Source organism: Sus scrofa, chromosome 1 (assembly GCF_000003025.6).
Source record: "Sus scrofa isolate TJ Tabasco breed Duroc chromosome 1, Sscrofa11.1, whole genome shotgun sequence".
In the NCBI taxonomy this organism is placed as follows: Eukaryota; Metazoa; Chordata; class Mammalia; order Artiodactyla; family Suidae; genus Sus; species Sus scrofa.
Genome location: NC_010443.5, coordinates 262,586,893 through 262,594,138, shown reverse-complemented (window position 1 = coordinate 262,594,138; position 7,246 = coordinate 262,586,893). Strand labels below are relative to the sequence as shown.

At 42.4% G+C, this 7,246-nt stretch overlaps 1 pseudogene; it reads left to right on the top strand.

Annotated features, from left to right (window-relative positions):
• Positions 1,312-2,221, top strand: LOC100522359 (annotated as a pseudogene).

Below are 7,246 nucleotides of genomic sequence, written 5' to 3'. Positions count from 1 at the left end.
TGAGAACAATGTCTAGATACTCATGTTGCAACAGAACAAAGGGTGAGGAAAAAAAATGTAATTGTAATGTATACATGTAAGGATAACTTGATCCCCTTGCTGTACAGTGGGAAAATAAAAAAATTTTTAAATGAAAAAATAAAAAAGAATAAATTTACAAGGAGAGCCTACTGAGTAGCATTGAGAACTATGTCTAGATACTCATATTGCAACAGAACAAATGGTGGGGGGAAAAATGTATAATGTATAAATAACTTGATCCCCATGCTGTACAGCATGAAAAAATAAAATAAAATAAATAAAATAATAAAATACCAAAAAATAAAAAATAAATTAAAAATAAAACACTGTGTGAGCATGAGGATATTCGAATCAATGTTTATGGTTGCAAAGTCTTAGCAGGAACATGATTTTAAGGAATTGGAAAATGAATAAAAAGAAACTTGGAAAATAAAGATTTGTATGGACCGATAGTATAATTTGATGTTCACTGAAAAATACGATCTTTCAAATAAATGCCTCTGAAAATAAAACAAGCCCAGAAAACTTTATTGACCTAGGTCCATTATTCCTTTGACATCCCTATTGCTTATGCTATTTTATTTCTGTATTAAAATATGGTACATTTACAATGTTGTGCCAATTTCCCCTGTTGATTATTTTATCAAGCCCCTTTTTGGGCAAGAATGGTCAGATGTAAGTCTCTGCATGCCATCAGTAAAAATTCCTTTTGATATAGAGAGAACAAGAATGCAACCTTAGCTGAAATACTCCCCATCCTATTTCTTTCAATTTCTACCCCTTGTGAGGCTTTACTTCTCTTTATAAAATGGTGAACTACCAGATAGATAGGTAGATACATAGATACATAGATACATAGATAGATAGCTCAATTGCAGTTCCATTAGAATGCAAGATTCAAAAAAAAGGCCTTTGTATGTCATATTCACAATTGCATCACCACTCCCAGAATATTTTTCACAGAGTGGGTGCTTAATAAAAAAAACATTTCTAAGATTTAATATTAAACTGAATCAGGAAGGTTCAATTCTGCTCCTAAAACAAAAATGTTTCCCCTAAGTTCATACTATCAATACAAGAAGCTTGGGAAATCTTCAAGGTGGGAAGAAAGGGCAGCCTCAGGGCCGTGATGCTCACAAGTTGCCCCTGTGTTAGCAAATCATGATCCTATGGGTGGAAAGAAAAGGTAGGAAGAAACACCAACTTGTTGGCTTGTTTGTGGTTGCAGGTATGAATGAAAGATGTGTGATAAATTGTAGGACCTTGTCTATTTTTCCTGGCTCCATGACCATGGAAAGAGTCAACCAAACCAGCAGTGTCTCCAACTTCATCCTCCTGGGACTCTCCTCCCGGTCTGAGGATCAGAAGCCACTCTTTATCCTCTGCCTCACCATGTACCTGGTCACCATCACAGGGAACCTGCTCATCATCCTGGCCATCCGCTCAGACGCCCAGCTCCACACCCCCATGTTTTTCTTCCTGAGTTTTGTGACTTTCATTGACATTTGCTTCTCAAAAACCATTGTCCCCAGGATGCTGGTGAACATCCTATCGGAGAAGAAGACCATCTCCTTTGCTGAGTGTCTGACTCAGATGTATTTTTTGCATGCTTTGGGCAACACTGACAGCTGCCTTTTGGCAGTCATGGCCTTTGACTGCTATGTCACCAACATGAGCCACCATGTCTGCATCCTCTTGGTGGCCTTCTCTTACTCATTTTCTACCCTCCACTCACTGCTACACACAATTCTGCTGAATTGTCTCACTTTCTGTGACTACAATGTCATCCACCACTTCCTCTGTGACATCAACCCTCTGCTGAAATGGTCCTGCTCCTCCACACACATTTGTCAATGATGTCACAATAAAGACAGAAGGACTGGTGGTTTTGGTGACCCTCTTCCTAGGCATTGCCTTCTCTTATATATGAATCCTCATCACTGTTCTCAGGACTCCCTCAGCTGCTGGCAAACACAAAGCCTTCTCCACCTGTGGTTCCCATTTTACCGTGGTGATCCTATTTTATGGAAGCATCTTTTACCTCTATTTAAAGTCCTTGTCCAGCTACACTGTTGGCGAACGCATGGCAACAATTGTCAACACAGTTCTGTCCTCCATGCTAAATGCTTTCATCTGCAGTCTGAGAAACAAAGACATGAAGAGAGGCCTGGGGAAGCTGATAAGCAGGAGGAAATCCTAGTCAGAACATCAGAAGGCATGTTCCTAAGCATCACTTTGCTTCCAGACCCCGTTTCTACTAGCTCCTGTTACACACAATAAACTCTTGTAAGTCAGCAGGTATATAACTCACATGTGTCATGAAACTTGAGTTGTATCCACATCTTTACATATGCAACTATTGACCAATGAGACTTTTTTTTGTCTTTTTAGAGCTGCACCCACAGCATTTGGAGGTTCCCAGGCTACGGGGCAAATCGGCCCTGTAACTGCCAGTCTACACCACAGCCACAGCCATAGCAACACTGGATCTGAGCCACATCTGTGACCTACATCACAGCTCTTGGCAATGCTGGATCCTTAACCTACTGAGCGAGGCCAAGGATTGAACCTGCATCCTTGTGGATACTAGTCAGATGTGTTTCCAGAGAGCCACAACAGGAACTCCTGGAAGAGAAAATCTTGATCATAACACTTTCCTCCCAGATTGGGCATGGCCTTGGACTTATGACTATATCCCTTGAGTCGGTCTGCATGAGGTCCAGGAATTTTCATTTCTACTAAATCCTCAGGTGATGCTGACATGCTGATTTAGAAAGAATACTGGAGAGTCACTAGCCTACCAGGTATTAAGACACATTATAGACCTATGGTAATTAAAACTATGTGGTTTTGGTGTTGGGCTAAACAAAAAGGATAACTGCCATAAGACAGAGAACCCAGAAACATACCCACACATTGTTATACTCTTGACTTATGAATGAGGCACTGAAGAGCATCTTTTCAGGAATGGAGCTAAAATAGTTGGAAAATACAATTGGATTCCTGACATACACCATATGCAAATATTAACTCCTGATGTATAACAAACTGACACGTGAAAAACCAAAAGCCATTGGTTTTTATAAAATAATATAGAAGAATATCTTTGTTACCTTTAGATAGGAAAATAGTTCTTATAAAAAGAAACAGAAAGCAGTAAACATAAAAGAAAATAGTACATTGGACTACATTAAAATTAAATACTTTTTTAATCAAAAGATATCATAAAAGAAAAAAGATAGGCAGCCATGCTGTGGCAGCCTGAGACAGCCTGGCCACAGATGGAGTGGCCTCAAGGACACAGAGCTGAGAGGAGGTTTCAAGATCCATCGGAAAGTTCTATTGCACCCCTACCCTCAAGAGGTGAGGTCTGGCATGTCCAGCAGGCAGAGGGTACAGACAGGGTGCTGTGGCTTCTAGCAACCCATCTGGGGATGGGTTTCAGGTCCTCATCACAGCAGCAGGCCAGCACAGTCACACTGCAAGCTGCAGAGACAGTCAGGGAATTTCTCTGCTAGAACAGGGCATTTTCTAGCTGCTGCCCACATGCTGTCCTACAGAGGCACCACGATGCCTGCTCACAGGCCTGTCTGCCTCTGCCAAGGCCAGCTGAGCTGGCAAGAAAGGGGTGGGGGGGGCAAAGAGTGGGGAGGGAGGGCCCAGGAGCCATCTCCCAGCCCAGGTAATTCTTCCTAATGGTCCTGCCTGTGGTCCAGGGATGGACAAAAAGAAAAGCTGCGACAAAGGCCACTGGCTTCACTTTCTGGAGAGGCTGTTTCATTGAGTTAAGGGGAAAATCATTCAAAAGAATAGCAGGGAGTTCCTGCTGTGGCTTAGTGGGTTAAGAATCATCCAACCACAGTGGCTCAGGTTCTATTCCCAGCCTGGGCACTTCCATAAGACATGGGTGTGGCCATAGAAAATTTAAAAAAGAAAAAGGAAAAAAAAGACAAGTAACAGAATGGTGAAAGATATTTGAAATTCACAAAGCCAACAAAACACTCAGATTCAGAGTACATAAATATCCCTTGAAATCAGTAAGAAAAAAAAGAAACAAATAAAGCCAGTGGGGGAGGTAGGGAACTAAGAAAAAGAATTGAATCAACATCTCAAAAATAGAAATAAATCCAAATGATTAATAATCATATAGAAAGATGCTCAGCTTCATTAATAATCAGAGATATACAAATTAAGTCATAGTGGAAAGCCATTGTACATCCAGAAGACAGGCAAAAATTAGAATTCAGAGGATAACTATCAAGGGTTAGAGAAAATGTAGAGTCACAGCAAATTATGCTACTAGTGGGAATATAAATTAGTGCAGACAATTTGGAAAACAATTTGTTATTAAATAGTACAGGTAAAGATACACATACTCCATAAATAGCACTCCTAGGTATACACTCCAGACAAACACATGTACCTGTGCAACAAGAGATAGGTATAAAAACATGACAACAGGGGTTAAACTTATGGAGCCTCATAACCTGGAAATAACCTAAGATGTCATCTATGGTAGAATGGATAAATTCATCTTATAAAGTATGATATATTCACACCATATAGAGAAGAAGAGTGTAGCTTACAGCCACCAGTGCTCAGATCTTAGAAGCACACATTTTTCCTTGCAGCTGCACCCAAGCAGAGATCCCAACCAATGACCCTGCCATCTGCAGTGCCTAGCTGGTGGCCCCATCTGACCAGGGAGACACCCATGGGCACTTCTGCCAGATTAAGGTCACCACCCAAGGAGCCTTAGCAGCACTGGAGCCTGTTCTAGCCAACCTGTAAAGCAAATATGATGCCCTGCATAAGGCTGAACATGACTTGCAGCTATGCTGGACCAGGAAACCTGGTCAAAGAATGGGAGTAGCTGTTTAGCCTATGCAAGAGCTATGCTTGTACAGGAAGCCAAAAGAGCAGTCCTGCCCAAGTGTTAAGTACAGGGATCCTGCACAGCCTTGGATCCAAGCCTGCAGCCCTCCCCTGAAGCAGAGCCTAGCCTATGGCCTTGTGCCATTGCTAGAAACAGACTGTGGCCTCATCCAAACAGGGAGTCCAGCCAGTAACCCAGACCAATCACAGAGCAGACCCTGTGGCCACCCAACAAGGGAGCCCACACAACAACCATGCCTGACCCACAGTCATTAGCCCTGTCCAGCTGCAGGATACAGCCAGCAGCCCCTCCCAACAAAAAAGCCCTGTCAGAGCCCTTTCCCAACAGCAGAGTAAGCCAGTGGCCTACCTGCTCATGAAGCCCATTCTGCCAACCTGTCCTGCTTTGAGAATCAGTCCGCTTCCTGGACTAACTGCAAAAAGCAGCCTGAGAACTTATACCATCATGAAATCCTGGCTGTGGCCTTGCCTGAACTTAAGAGTCCAGACAAAGGGAACATCTAATCAGGGATCACAGCCTGATGATACTCGACCTGGCCACGAGGGACTATGAGGCCAAGCCCATAGCCCTACTGAATCAAAGTGTACAACCAGTGGCACCATCCTGCTTGGGATCACAGCCAGCAATCTGACCCAAAGGTGAATGCAGAGCCCAGCTAGTAGCTCCACCTATCCACAGAGCACAGCCAGCAATCCTACCCAACTCGGGGCCCAGCCAGTGGTACTACTCTGACCTCAGAGCACGGACTGTGGCTTCACCAAATAAGGACCCTGACAGCACAAGCCCAACCTTCCCAAGGACACCATCGCTGGCCTATCCAGGACCCCAAAATGAGCTGACTGATGAAGGGCTATGACTGCAGAAGACAATGTGGAAAGTCTAAAAGGGGAGACTACTTACTCAAACGCATAGATACCAACATAGGGAATCAGGGATCATGAGTAGTCAGGGAAACGTGATATCACCAAAGGAAACTAATAAAGCTCCAATAATTGACCATAAAGAAATGGAGATCTATGAACAGTCTGGAAAAAAATTCAGAATAATCCACTTTAAAAGTTTAGTGACCAAGAACACACAACAACTAAACAAAATTAGGGAAAACACATGAGCAAACTGAATTCAAAAATACATTAAAAGGATCATACACCATGATTAAGTGAGATTTATCCCTTTGGGAAAGGATAGTTCAACATGTGCATGTATTGTGCAAGTCAATACATATGGTACACCACAGTGACAGAAAAAATAAAAATCAGGGGGAGTTCCTGTTGTGGCGCAGTGGTTAACGAATCCGACTAGGAACCATGAGGTTGCGGGTTCGGTCCCTGCCCTTGCTCAGTGGGTTAAGGATCCGGCGTTGCCATGAGTTGTGGTGTAGGTCACAGACATGGCTCGGATCCCGCGTTGCTGTGGCTCTGGCGTAGGCCGGTGGCTACAGCTCCGATTCAACCCCTAGCCTGGGAACCTCCATATGCCGTGGGAGCGGTCCAAGAAATAGCAAAAAGACAAAAAAAAAAAAAAAAAAGAAAAAATAAAAATCATATGATCAATAGATGCAGAAAAACATTTACAAAATAAAATAGACTTTCATGATAAAAACCTCAACATAATAAAATCCATTTATGACAAGCCCACAGCCAACTCAGTGGTGAAAGGTTGAAAGATTCTCTGAGCTTAGGAACATAAAAGGATGCCCATTCTTACTCCTGCTTAATATATTACTAGAAGTCCTAGCAAAAGCAATTAGGGGAAAAAGCAAAACCAAATCAGAGCCTCATCCATGACCCACACCACAGCTCATGGAAACACCAGATCACCAACCCACTGAGCAACACCAGGGATCGAACCCACAACCCCATGGTTCCTAGTCAGATTCACCTCCACTGCACCATGATGGGAAATCCTAATTCTATTTTAAATTGTCTCTTGAATGAATGGAAAGAAAAAGGCCCAGCGAAGAGGAAGTGAAGGAGGCAGGTCTCAAACACAGGACTTTCTGTCTCCATAGTATTTCATCTTAATATGTAGATTAAATATTAAAAATTAAACAAGGCTAAGGAAACAGGCACACGTGTGTTGTGTGAGACACTGATTTCTTCTGAGGACACTAGCAGAATGTGATTTATTTCCTATAACATTGTTGTGGGTGACATTCACCATAATATACAATAAACTCTATATAAAATTCAAAAATAAACATTCTCTTTGATTTTAGTGCAAAGAGGAGTTGCTTTCCTCATTTAGCTGATGAAGAATCTGAGGCTCATAGACACTCAGTAACTTGATGAAAACAACCATGAAGGAAGGAGGCCAGCATTCCAATGG